The 14,239-nt window shown below is 48.8% G+C and overlaps 1 protein-coding gene across 1 annotated transcript in view; it reads right to left on the bottom strand.

Annotated features, from left to right (window-relative positions):
* Positions 1-14,239, bottom strand: part of FOCAD (focadhesin) — a 1,219,893-nt gene that overhangs the window by 837,998 nt on the left and 367,656 nt on the right. The window lies entirely within an intron of this gene.

A 14,239-nucleotide genomic window follows, 5' to 3' on the forward strand; every position in this document is an offset into this window, starting at 1 on the left:
ATGATCAAATTAAACTGAAAAAAGACACAACTATGCTTATATGATGAGCATTTTCCAATAATGTGCATGGTCGCTGATCAAAAGCATCAAATATGATTTCAAATAAGTTTTTTCTGAATAAAAACTAAAACAGTCCAAACTTCATTGATAAATAAACTTGCCATAGTTTACCTACAAAGTAAGACACATCAAATCACACAACAGAGGCAAGTGGCGTTGCTTGATTAAAATCCCAGCCCCCTATAAAGGTCTAACTACAGGCAACATGTAAGATTCAGGAATTTCTTTTGAAAAAGAAAAAACATGATTAAAGTTATAAGTTGCTTTCGTTCCAATTCTACTTCACTTCCAGACACCTAATTCTGAATCATTTAATAATCTAATTTTTTTCACACATTGCACTGTTGAGTATTTTATTTTAAAAATTGTATATATCGATTTTAAGTTTGTCCTGTCTCAACAGCCTCAAACAGCCAAGTAACAAAATATTGCCGTGAGGAAACTTACCATTATACTAGACACTTCAAACCAAAGAACACAACAGCTGTTATACGAAATCTGTGATGTTGGACGCGAGAGGGTAATGCCCGGAGGGCTCGGAATCGTACCACCTGTGATATATGTCTTCAGACCAAAAAACAACTATTAACAAATCAATTGCCCTGACGACGTTTTTTCTAAAAAGAACGAACCGCGTTGGCTGCCTGGTGCTTTGTTGAAAATGCGAAGGAAGAATAAAGAAAACCGAACATTGTTGATGACTGGATGGACATTCATATATCATTGTTTTTTAATAATATTTAAATTGTGAGGTGCAACCCACAGTGGGTAAAAAAAAAAAAAAAAAATCATCAGATGGTATGTTTAAGTGTCATTCACAATTTTCTTCCACCCACCATAGCATACAGCATGGCACAATGGGTCAGCCCTCTTGCGCCACTGGCTCTCAAAGCACACTTCAGTGACTTGGCTTATGGCCAATGTCTACTTCATTCATGTTGTTTTTCATTACTTTTATACTTTAGTAATGGAAGATTTTTGCAAAGATTAGAAAAATATATAAAAACATCACAGGCTTACTAAGACCAGATCTACTAGCCTTGCATATGTTTGTTTTATATTGTGTTAAGCGCCTGAAAGTCTGAATATTTTCCAGTAAGAGGGATCAGCATAAAGGAATGCAAACAAAGTCTATTTTTGTAAATAGTAGGACATTGATGATCTTATAAAAACAGTGAAGAATTATGCCCACTATGACTTAAAAAAGGGAAGCACAAATATTCACGCATGGGGAACATACCAAATTCGTTTTCTGCTTTACGAATATTCAGCGGGGAAAAGGAAATAAGCAAACAAATTATAGGAAACAGTGAAGAGTAAAATATTAGTTATGTAAAGAATTAAAAGCAAAAAAACTACAAAGAGGGAAATATAGACACATAGGTTGGACTAAAGGTCTTCATAAAACAAGCGCTGACAAAGCATTAACAAGTCTATGTTTTTTCATTTCTTTTTTCAAACCTATGCAATAGACAGTATAAGTGGAAAAGCTACAATTAAAAATGCCACCATCTTGAATTGGCATGTGTATGTCTGCAATAAAAACAGTAAGTAAAAAATGACCCACTGGAAAAAGTAAAAAAAAAATAACATGAAATGAAAGGACAAATGAATGTAGCAACTATCAGTTATAGCATTGAGGTGGACTACTTTTTAGGTGTATGTACGGCTGTGCATGGGCAAAATGTTGACACTCAATGGGATGAAAGCCAGTAGCTGAAGTAGGCTGACCCAGTTCCCTATGCTGCAGTGTGTGGACGCAAAGTACAAGTTACTTACCTTTGGTAACGATGTATCCGGTAGAGACAATTCTAGCCGCAGATTCCTTAACGTAGAATTATCCCCAGGCGTGAGACTGGATCCGTAAACTTTTTGCCCAGCATCCCTGCGCGCCGTGGTGGGGCGGCATTGCGCGTCCTCGTCCGCGTACGTGACGTCAGCAGGGTCACATAAGTCCCACCCCGGCGCGCCTACGTTAGTTTTCTTGGGAGAACTTTTCCGCGCCACAACGCAAAGCCATGAGACAAAACTGTGGGAATTTGGGAACAGTGTGCGAAAGACTTGAGAAAGTGGAAAAGAATTGTGACGAACAACGCCATAAGTAAGTAAGTAAGTAATGTGTTTATTGTACAGTTAATTAAAACCTTTACAAAAATTAACCATCTCTTATAAACAGTAAAACATCAATTTAAAAGGCTAATAGCCACAGTTAAGAACACAAATTAAAAAATACAGATATGATCCACTCCCCCGGCCTGGTGACCCATAGTCCTGTTCATTTTTATTTGTGGAGCTTTAGCAGCAATTCATGAGATAGAGTTACCCCCTTATCAGAGTCTTGGGTACAGAATGAGGGCAGTCAAATCGGTGCAAGTCTAAAGTGCGTAGTGCCGCATCAACATTAATTGCTTTGTGCAAGAATGACCGAAGTTTAGCCTGTAGATGCTTTTCCTTGGGGCTTAAATGTGCAACAATGCTTAATGTTTTGTGCACAAAGCGCTGTTGCTGTTGTTACTCAAAGGGTTACCTGGCCGGCTCCATCCCAGTTTTGGTGCAGCTACTCTTATGATCTGGCGGTATCCGTTTCAATCGGGAATCAGCAGCAATTAAAATTTTTACCAGGCAGCAGCTTAGTTGAATATCTTCTCCGGAGAAGCTTGCAAGCACCACTTGACTACACGACCTTATTTGTTTCTTGTTAAAAATAGGTCTAAGTAGTGACCGGCGCTCCTGCAACAGTTCCCGGCATATGGTTATAATGTGGACTATGTCCTCCTCTCCTTCCCTGCAAAAACGGCAAGTTGCTGGCTTCGGAGGGCGTAGCCACGGGGGCAGATGGTCATAAACCTAACCGGAGTTTCAAAAACTTCTCTTTGGTGGTTTTGGAGAAGTTGAAAAGGAGATATGTCAACACAGCAGCAGCCAAAGGCAGGGAAAGAAAAGAAAAGAGTACAGGCCTGAACAGCCACCCCGCCAGGATGTATATAGCACTCAAAGTGTCACAAAAACATACAGAAGGACTACAACCCCACCCAGGAATTAACTAAGGGGAAAACTGGTCTTAAGACAGACAGGAACGACAAATCTCCAGGGAAACCCAAACCCAGAATGCGACAACCCCCTCCCCCCCTAAGGAACAAGGGAATGGCACGATGAGATGACCCCAACACAGAAGGTAGCAGAGGGACTAGAACCCCTAGCAACCAGGCACGGGGAGGGAAGAAAGTGAAGGCAAGCCCCTAACCTGGACCAGAGCAGAGGAAAACATAGAACTCCATCCTCCAAAGAGTCAAGAGGAGGAAGGTACAAGAACAGAACAAATCATCCTGTCAAAAGAGCGAAAGAGGTACTCACAGAAGATACAGTCACCCACCAGGAGGCGTGTGCAGAAGACCAAGCCAAAAGGCCCTCGCATTACGGGGAGGAAGGGTGGGCCGTGAAGGTATCTGCCGCTAGAATTGTCTCTACCAGATACATCGTTACCGAAGGTAAGTAACTCGTACATCTGATAGAGACTACTAGCCGCAGATTCCTTAACGTAGAATAGATACCCTTGCCATACCCACAGGGAAGGAGGGTCTGCGAAGGGCCCACCGGCCTGGACATAACAGAGGGCCCCACAGGGGACCAGACCAACCGACAAGGTGAAGAGCCTCGTCCCCGCAGGCAAGGGAAACCCCCATAGCAGAACCCCACCCATCCCAAAGGGGGTGGGGAAAGAAGGAAGGAGGAAGCCATTCCACTCAACAGATGAAGCAAGGCGAGGGGAGGCCGAGGCACCCCGCATCCGTACAGGGCTACAGAACCGCCCTCCAAGGACAAGGCAAGGAAGAGGAGAAGAGCAACCCAGAGGCTCCAAGGAGACAGGGAGAAAGAAGGAAAGAACAGCCCGGGACACCAGGAAGACAAGTAGGCTGCGTCCCAAAAGAGGGTCCCAAAAGAGGGAGGAACACAAGAACCTACACAATTCCCAGGCACAGACACACCACAGAGAGGGGTACACACACATTACCCAAAAGGAGCAGACCAGAGACACGACCCAGGCCGCAGACAATAGGTCAGGACTGACTAACAACGTAGCAACCCCAGAGAAGGACACCTCGGGCGCCACCCAGGCAATTGCATCCAGCACAAGGAAATTGCACCTGCAAGTACATAAGCGCCACGGAGGGCAGGGGCCCAAAGGCGACCACCACTCCCTAGCACATAACGAGCTATATAACAGCTACCAGTACCCCACATAGGGTATGTTAGTCCCAAACATGGGAACCCTCTTACAAAGAAACTTCCACAGCAGAGGACAACCAAAAGAGCTACGGGGAAAAAAATCCAGCAGAGGCTTGTCAAGCATCCCAGAGAAAAACAGGAGGCCTAATCTCAGGGCCAACCTGGTGTAAACAACCTTCAATGAAACACACACAAGAAGGGAAGACCAGCAGCCAACAGAGCCACAGTCCCAACAAGAGGACTCTCAGGGACAAGAAGCACACAATGGGGGCGACTCGCCCAAACGAAAAGACAGCTCACAAAATCCAGACCAACCCACAGGTTACTGAGGAGGAGACGGAGAAGGAGGAGAAGGAGGAGGCAGAGGGAGAGGGGGAGGGGGGAGGGGGGGGGAAGAGTCCCGCCAAGAACCTCCGGATGGCCGAGTCCGCCGGGGTGTGAAACAAGAGGGTGCCATCAAAAGGAAGATCCACCAGCCGCTCCCGCACATTCTCCGGGAACACACTGGCCGGAAACCAAGCATGGCGGGTAAGGGCAACTGAAGAATCCATAGCACGACCAAACACCTCCGGGATGTCCAGAGCAGAGCGAAGAATAAACGCCACCAGCTCCCGGCGATCTAACACCATCACCTTCCTGAGAAGCTGCAGATCCAAGGGACTCCGCCGAGTCCCACAAGCAAGATGTGGCCCTAGCCAGCACACATAAGGTGTTAAGGGCCCACAGAGCCGCACAGGTCGAGGCAAACATATTACGGCTCCAGGAGTCCAGCCAGCGGGCCTACCAGAAGGGTGGAGCCAACAGCAACGGCAGGGAAGGAAAGGCGGTCCGCAAGAGGCATCCACTGGCAGAGGGGTGGAGGGAAAGACACGCCGGGTCATGCTGTGGAAACAGCACAAACGAAAACCACACCCGCCTAAACAGGGCCTCGCGGCGGAAAAAGCAATTCCTCCGTGGGGGACGGCTGCAAATTAAGACGGCCATCCCCTAGACCAAGGGGAGCGGGAAAGGGCCAGGCCCGAAAGGGAGAAAGAGGCGCTGAAGAGTGGGGGACCTGTGGTTCCTCCGGTGAAAACCCCGGCGACGGCAAGGAGCCGTCTTTCCAGCCTCGACCCATGGGGGATCGGGGGAGGTCCACTGACCCCGACGGCGGTGCTAAGGCCTACTCGACCTCCGGCGAGGCAGCCGCAGGGATGAGAGAGACACGGGGACCGACAAGGGCCCCCCGCCAGCCTTGACACATAAGGGGACGAGAGGGGCTCGCCGACCCCTGTAGCGCTGCCAAGGCCGACGCGACCTCTGACGAGGCAGCCACCTGCGTGGAGGGACGAGAAGGGCCCGGGGAGGGACGAGGGGGTCCCCCTCCAGCCTCGACCCATGACGGGACGAGGGGGGTTGGCCGACCCCAGTGGCGCTGCCTGGGCCAGCAGCTGCCGGCGCCGAAGCGGCGTCAGCTCGGCCTCAGACAGAATAGCCACCTGTCGTATGTGTCGAGTGGGGCTCGCTCGGCCTCAGACAGAATAGCCACCTGTCGTATGTGTCGAGTGGGGCTCGGAGATGCAAACTGAGCCACGAATACCTCCCATGACACCAGAGGGACTCCGCCAGGAGTTTGCGGCAGGGCAGAGGCGCCGTGGTCCGAAGGAGGGACCCCCGAAGGGCCGCACCCCAATGGCACAACATCCTTCAATCCTGGAGCTGAACCAGTCGGCGCCGGGGCAAAAGCTGCCGGCGACGCCACGGAGGGCCCAGCATGTAGCAAGGGATTCGCCGACGTCCCAGGAGGCGAAGGAGGAGGAGGAGGAGGAGAAGCCAGCAAGGCAGCAAGGCCTGCAAAGCAACCGCATATGTCTCCATTTGGGCTCTCGACGCCCCCTCGGTGGATAGGGGGACACAACGTGGTGTCGCATCACCTGTGGAGAGCCCACGCTCCCAACAGGCCGGAAACCAGCGCTCGGGGACAAACTGCATCACTTACCCACAGGGCAGCGACGCTCTTGCTGCACAGGAGATGGATGAGGGCGACGATGATAGCCGCTCCGAAAACCCTCCGCAGAAGCTGAGCGAGTAGACGAAGCCGATCTGGACATGCGAGCCGAGGGCCGCGACTTCGGCTTCAACCGCTGACAAGCCTCGCAGTCCGTGGAGCCATGATCCTCCCCCAAGCACCACATGCAAATGAAGTGAGGGTCCGTCGCCGACATCAGGCGCCCACAAGACGAACACGTTTTGAAGCCCAAAGGCATCAGCGCACTGATCCCACAATACAAAAAAAGATTGAAGGAAATGTAAATGTGAATCTAAATGTGTTTGTATTTATATAGCGCCTTCTACCCAGAGGTCTCGTAGCGCTGTATTCATACCGCTGTGGAACCCTTCCTGGCTTTCCTGTGAGATGTCCACTACTGGGCACCCCCAAGGTGAAGCCAGGTGTCCAAGCACTGCTGGGGCCGTTGTTGAGATTAAGCAAGCTATTGGCCAGAGTCACAGAGTGGGACCCATGATTAGACTAGGCACGAGGCGAGAATTATCAGGTCCGGGGAGATTGAGTCCAAGAGCCGCCGAGGCGGGAATTGAACCCTGGTCCCGGGCCAGACCTCTGCATCAGGGTCTGCCGCTCTAACCACTGAGCCACGCTTCAGAGGAAAAAGGCCTAAATAGGCCCAGAGCAAGAACCGGACGGGGTTGCACGCGGAAAAGGAAAAAGCGGACGTAGGCACGCTGGAGTGGGACTTATGTGACCTTGATGACGCCCTGACGACGCCTGGGCAGAGCCGCGTGATGCCGTCCCCCCGGCGCGCAGGGATTCTAGACAAAAAGTTTCCGGACCCAGTCTCACGCCTGGGGATAATTCTACGTTAAGAAATCTGCGGCTAGTAGTCTCTGTCTGATTTGTGAATGACACCTTAAAAGACAACTGGGGAGAGAGTGTGGGTTTGTATATCTATTACACTAATACTGCCAAATTAAAATTGCATGAAACACGCTTTGAGAGCTGTCTCACCATTGGTTTCAAGGAGTTCAAAGTAAAATTACAGGCACAGAGCAGAAGCCACCTTGTTCAGCACTGCCACCGAACCAGCAACTGCTGCAATTTGGCAATATATATATACATATTCACTGAAAAACCCAAAGGTTACAGGGACGTTATAGTTCGGTGCAGATTACACTCAAACAAAACCTGTGAAATTCAGAATGTATAGTTACCTGAGCTAACTATAACTTACGAACCCTGCAATGCACTGCTTATGACCTCACATATTACAGCACTCATGACATGGTTAGTGACATCACTGATGGCATCATCCACAGAACCACTCAGGAGACCTCTCTCCTTTTATATTTACATGCCCCAAGAAGGTGGTCGTCCCCAAGGCCTTTGAAAGCCACGGGAGGTGGGGTGCGCAGCCTCCTTCCATAATTCTTTTAAATAAACCCTGGGAAAGTGGGATGTATGCGCCAGTGGTGTACAAAACTTGAGGGGCTCCCCTGTAAAGTGCATGGAGGAACTCCTTTGCAGACTTACTCAGGAGCTCTCAGGCCAGTGTACTGCCCTGAGGGGGCACCCTGGAGCGCCGGGCCCCACGAGGCCTAGGCGGTCAGGGTATTCCTACCCAGCTCTTTTCTATTTTTCTTTCTACAATTTTCTTTGAGACTCGGCTGAGTCGAGTGCCATGAAGGCTGTCAACACTTCCTTGTTATACACATTTATTTTTCCTAAAATATCTCAAAAGCTACTGAACAGATTTACCACGAAAAATAAAAAGATAGTTTCTGAACTAAGACCCACCTTTCTGCCACACTTGGTGCAATTCTGTCCAGCAGTTTGGGCTGTAGTTGTGATCAAAATCCTTATGGGAAATTTTTATGGGGAAAAAGTGTTTTGGGACCCCCCTTTTCTTGGCCCTGTTTGACTAATCACCTAGCAACTTTCAACACAGCAGCTGAAACAACCGTCATTTCAAATTTTGAAAATGTCATAAAGATTCATCAAATGACACCAAAGTTATTGGTGGAACAAAAAACGACTTTCCTAGGGAAACTAGGTCCTAACTATAACTACCTACGAGTGAGTGCGAGAGAGAGAGACAGAGACAGAGAGAAAGGGTGATAGACGGACAAATTCCCCCCTCTGAAGTCCAACTAAACACAACTTAAGGGATGCAAGTATTGATTAATAAGCAATATAATCTTGTTGTTTAAATTTTAAACTCACCAAGTCGATATCAGGGAGAACCACAGAAGCCAAAGAAAATGATTTGGTCTACATAACAATGTGACAAGGTGCACAAGGCTAGTGACCATGCTTAGGCTTTAACAGCACTGAATTATTCTCATGAATGATGGTAAATCTCAACAAATAAAAAAAAGCAAAAAATGTGAAAACAACGTTTCTTGTTTTACCATAATAAATGTGTCTTCTCCTAATATCAATATATAATTGAGCTTCGAAATGACTCCGAAAATATTTTTTAACTGTTATGTTGTACTTGGTTACCACACTTTTCAACCGAATTCAAAGATTAAACAATTTGTAATGAGTGTTTATTTGAAGAATTATTAGTTTGCATTTAAAGCGTTTTTTTCTTCTTGCTGGTGTTCTTTAACCAGCTACAAAACACAAAAGGACCTTATATTTCTTTCTACCTCCTTAAGCGATGGAAGGGCTTGGAATGTACCGTTTTGTGGCCCTTCATGCTTATGCTTTATCTATCCTTCCTGAACTGTTCGTGAAGTTATAAGAGGATGTTGCTATGGTCTGAAAACACACAGAAGCCATATTAAAATAATATCCAATGCCATGCATTCTATAAAAATGGAAAACCTGCAGTGTTGGAGCACACAGCAAAACCAGGAACAGCAATCCATTTCCTTAAGCTTTTGGTTAACAATGTAGAGGTGTCGCCCTAAAACAAATAGATGGGGTGGGAGATCAATATGTCCAAATGTATCGCTCACTTTCACCTTAAATAGTATTATCGTCTTGCAAGTGCTAAAGCAGTTCTGCAATTTTGGTATCTCTCATAGAGTCACATTTTAAATCATTACCCGAACTTGGGCTCAGTAATTTTGACATAGCTAAAAAAACAACTCTGCTGTGCTACGCGGAGCTCTGCAAGCGGCCGAGTGCCTTAGACAAATGCAGTTTGCAGTGATTTTAAGCGCTGGGTGTTTTTCCTCACTGTGCAATCATTGCAAACGGCACCATGCACAGTGCAAACAGGTGCTGCTTCCTTTCTGCCGCTCAAGTAGATTTTTTACTCAAGCGGCAGCTTTCTCAACGCGAATGGACGGTTTCTCAACGTGAGCGGTCACGGGCATGCGCGACCACTTGCAATGAGAAATCCGACTGCCCGCGTTGAGAAATATCGCCATAAGGTTGACTTTCCACTCTCATCAACTTGAAGTTGAGGATAGCGAATGAGGAAAACTCTCGCAGGGAGGTGGATTTTTCTCGGTCGCGTGCCAACTTGACGATGATGAGTGCGAGCGAGGAAAAAAACACTGCTCTGCATGTTTTTTGGAACACCGCATAACGCAGAAAACTCTGCAAACTCCGTGAGCGGAGTGGAGTTCACTGCCCAGACTTAGTAATAACACTAATCTGTCTGAAAGCAGTGAAATAGCGAACATTGAGCTCTCTATTACGAATTTCCCTGAAGGGGCAGGCAATATTTATCGCACCTATTAAACACCAAATATCACTAGGTTTAGAATCTAAAAGTTACAATTACATAGCAACTATTTCGAATTTAGCCCGAAAAGCTGGATATAACATGCATATTTTGGTGCTTGCCACACCAAAATTCACTTGTCCTTGTAAGCAGTTTTGGCTTCACCGAAATTTATCTTGGGATGCAGATACTTATTTTTTTTAAACCTTTTTATTAACAAAACCACAAAGAAAAACAGCCGGTGACATTTGCTGCTCCCACATTCGTCATAAATACATTTCTATACTACAGAATATTACATACAGAATAGCGTTAAGGGATCATGGGATTTCATGCCCCTCCACTACATCCCGGTCCATCGGGGGAATGCAAATATCTCTGCGATAACGATTCCAGGTTTCGCAAATCTTCCCCCACTTTGCAGGACAACCCCTGGCAATGTAGACCGACCTCTCCCTAAACATACACCAGTCCAGATCCTCCATCCACTTCTCGACGTGGGGCAGTTGGCTAGCGCCCCACATCTGGGCAATATTCCGCTTGGCTATCATACATGCCAGGATCACCCATTGTCTCCCATATGCACTCAAATCCGTGAATTCCCAAACATTCAAAACACACCTGCGGGCCTCCGGTACCATTTCCACACCCAGCACATCTCGCATCGTATCGTGTATCCTAACCCAGTATTCTTGTATTTCCACACAATGCCACAATATATGCATAAAGGTTCCAAGCTCACCACACCCCTCCGACACTCCCCACTTTCCGCTCGACCCATGCGAACCAGCCGGGGCCCTGTAACATACGACCTGTGGAGAATCTTCAGTTGCACTAGCCTGAGTCTCATTTGAATTGCCACCACCTTTGGGGAGGAGACCGCTTCCCTCCAGTCCTCGTCATCGAGTTCCAACCCATCAGCGCCCCATTGTGTCCTAATAATTGCCAGCGGGTCCTCCATATTATTAATACGTTTCTTATATATTAATGAAATGGTCTTCTCCGGGAGGTGCCCGTCTAACACCCGATCTTCCAGGGGGGAGGCGTCCGGGAGCGTAGTGCCTCTGGGGATATGTGTAAGTAAAGCAAGCCTAATTTGGAGGTAACAATAATGCTCGCTCTCCCGGAGGCGGTATTTTCCCTGGAGGGAACCAAACGTGTGAACTGTGTCCAAACGTGTGAATTGCGTCCTGTCCCCAAACATCCTAGAGCCCATTTGTCAAAACCCTTTGATTTCCACAAACTCCCCAGCCTCTCTGAGTTCCACAATGTGGTGGCAAGTGTGAGTTTCCCCTCCCACTTGAGATGCCGATTAGCTGCATGCCACACCTGCACCGCGTGTGCGGACGGTCTGGTGAGGGGTCGCCCCCTGGCACCTGCCAGTGGTCCATAGCGTACCCAGGTTCCCCAGGGGGCCCATATATGGCCTGGTTCATCACCGCCAACTGGGAGGACCAATAATATTTCCGGAGATCCAGCAAGCCTATCCCACCATCATACCAGGGGAGAGTAAGCTTGGCGGGGCTTGCCGTCCCAGAGCAGCTGCCTCTGAAGGGCCTCTATTTCCCTAAAGTAGGATGAGGGCACAGGGTCCATTGCGTTCTGAAGTGCATACAAGAATCGGGGAAGGGCCATCATCTTAAAGAGCACCGCCCTACTGAAGAGGTAGAGCGGGAATGCCTTCCACCTCATCACATCCTCCTTAAATCGGGTCAGGGGGGGGGGGGGGTTAAAGGGGGGGTCAAGTTTTTAGCGTATCTCAACTTCAGATCTAACGTGACATAAATGCCGAGATATCGGAACCCCACCAGTTCGATCTGTATCGGGCAAGTGCTCGGGATCACTGGCGGATCTCCTCTAAGGACGAAGAGCACTGATTTCGACCAGTTAATCGCAAAGCAAGAATATCTCCCGAATATAGCAAGCACGTCAAGAAAACATATAAAGATCCCCTGGGGTTGGTTAGGTAAAGCAGGATATAATGCAAGTGTCCAACGCAACCCTCTGATCGACCGGTCCCACCTGACCCACGCCACCAATAGCTCGAGAGCCAGTGCAAATAGGAGCGGGGACAGGGGACATTCCTGTCTCGGGCCTCTGTTCAGAGGGAAGTCGACGGACGTTCGATTATTCACCACTACCCTGGAGAGGGGATCGGTATACAAGAGACGACCCAGCCAGTGAACTCCGGTCCAAAGCCCATCTTCCCCAGGACAGGGAACAAGTAGGGCCACTCCCCCGGTCAAAGGCCATGGTGGCGTCCAACGATACCAGCACCGCCAGTTCCTGTATCGTCGTATATTTTTTATAGCGGGGTCTCTCAGGTGACAAGCATTTATAGGAGCTACTCTACCTACGTCGGGTTGGCCAGTTTCCAACCGGAGCCAAATCGGTGAGTGATCAGATATCCTTCTACCCAGGTGTCGCACATCCCGGACCGCTGCCGCCTGAGCTGCCGGTATCAGTACATAATCTATTCTAGATAGGGCGTGGTGTTCCGGCGGACACGTGCGTATAATGTACCCCTCTTGGGTTGTTCAACCTCCAACCGTCAATAAGCCCTGTTGTTTCTAAAAAGTCGGGAAGCCATCTCTGCGCCGGCCTAAGAATTCGGGCCGGGTGTCAATCCACCTCTCCGTCCATCACTGCGTTTAAGTGCCCTCCCATCACCAATAGGCCCATGGGTAAAGTCAGGAAGATTGCACCCAGATCTCTAAAAGTGTCAGGTTGCAGGCCTGGTGGGACATAGACGGACATAAAAGTGACAGTCTTCCCCTCCTACTGCCCCGATACGCCGATATACCTGCCTCGATGATCAGTCCACGTAGCCTGTATGGCCAGGGGAAAGGAGTTTTTCAACAGGACGCCTACTCCCCTAGACCCCGTGGTGAATCCTGCGTGCGCCACCAGCTTGTAGCCCCCTTTGTGGAAGGCCTGCATCGATTATCAACTAGATGTGTCTCATGCAATAGCACTACACCTGGGGAATGCCGCCTAATCAGCTGATTCACCTTTCCCCTCTTGATTTTGTCTCCTAGACCATTCACATTCCAGCCAACCACATTTATCCCCGATCCTCGTCTAACCGTAGCCATTGTAATGGTATGGAATCAGCCCAGTTATAGCTACGTCACCAGATGCGAAAAGAAAAAGAAAACAAATTGCAAACAAAACTGCACACAATACAATCCCAAAATCAAAAAACCCCATCCATCGCAACCCCCACCCCCCCTCCCTGCACCCCTGAATATGGCTGTCTCCCATCCCCAACTAGCAGTGTGCCCATTGCCCAAATACTAACCTATAAACTAACTAAAAGTAGAAGGAAGGAGGAGGACCAACACCCCGCCCCCCCTCCAGCCCCCCAAACACATCCCCGAAATCTGAGGCAATCCACAGCAAGTGTACAGCTAAACGAGTCTAGTCAGAAAGTTAGCTGCGGAACCACCCCACCCCCTGGCAATCCGGTACTGCGCTTCAATGCCTACGTCCTTCACTCTTGGTCCAGTTGTTCCGCCTCTCCACCGCGGTCTTGATCCTCCGGCCCTCCCGAATGCCTGCTGTCCAACCAGTCTGACGCCACCTCTGGGTTATCGAAAAAACAGGCCTTCCCGTTGGCCTCCACAGGCAGGCAGGCCGGGAACATCATAGCATATTTCAGTCCCTTGTCCCCGAGTTTCTTCTTCACCGGTAGAAAGCTCTGTCGTTGTTCCTGTACCATCTGAGTGTAGTCCAGAAAAAAGGAGAGCGTGGCATATTCGACCTGCAGGGGGGGTCCCTGATCGCGCCGTCTGCAAAATCACATCCCTGTCTCGAAAATTCAGGACTCTCGCAATCATCGGGCGAGGGGGGGCCCCGGCCCTGGGCCTCCCCCGGTACTCTATGTGCACGCTCAACTGTGAATAAGTTACTCAGCCCCTTGGGCTTAAGGTGGTTGAGGACAATATCTTCGACAAACAAATCCAGCGTCGGACCTTCTGATTTCTCGGGTACTCCAAGAATGCGGATGTTTTTATGCCAGGCCCTCCCCTCATATTCATCCAGCTTGCGATCCGCAAGGGCGCGAGAGGTCTTCAGGTCTTTTACCTCTTGCTGCAGCAACGCCATATCATCAATCAAACTGGCAGTCTTGATATCGAGTGACTTAACTTTCTCACTTGCCTTTGTGAGATCCGCCCGTATCAAGTTTACTTCGATCGTTACTGTGTCCAATTTATTATCTAAGGCTTCCATTTTTGGGCCCAAAGACGCCTGGACACCGTTTATGGCTGCATGAC

The sequence above is a fragment of the Lissotriton vulgaris genome, chromosome 3_1 (genome assembly GCF_964263255.1).
Source record: "Lissotriton vulgaris chromosome 3_1, aLisVul1.2, whole genome shotgun sequence".
NCBI lineage: Eukaryota > Metazoa > Chordata > Amphibia > Caudata > Salamandridae > Lissotriton > Lissotriton vulgaris.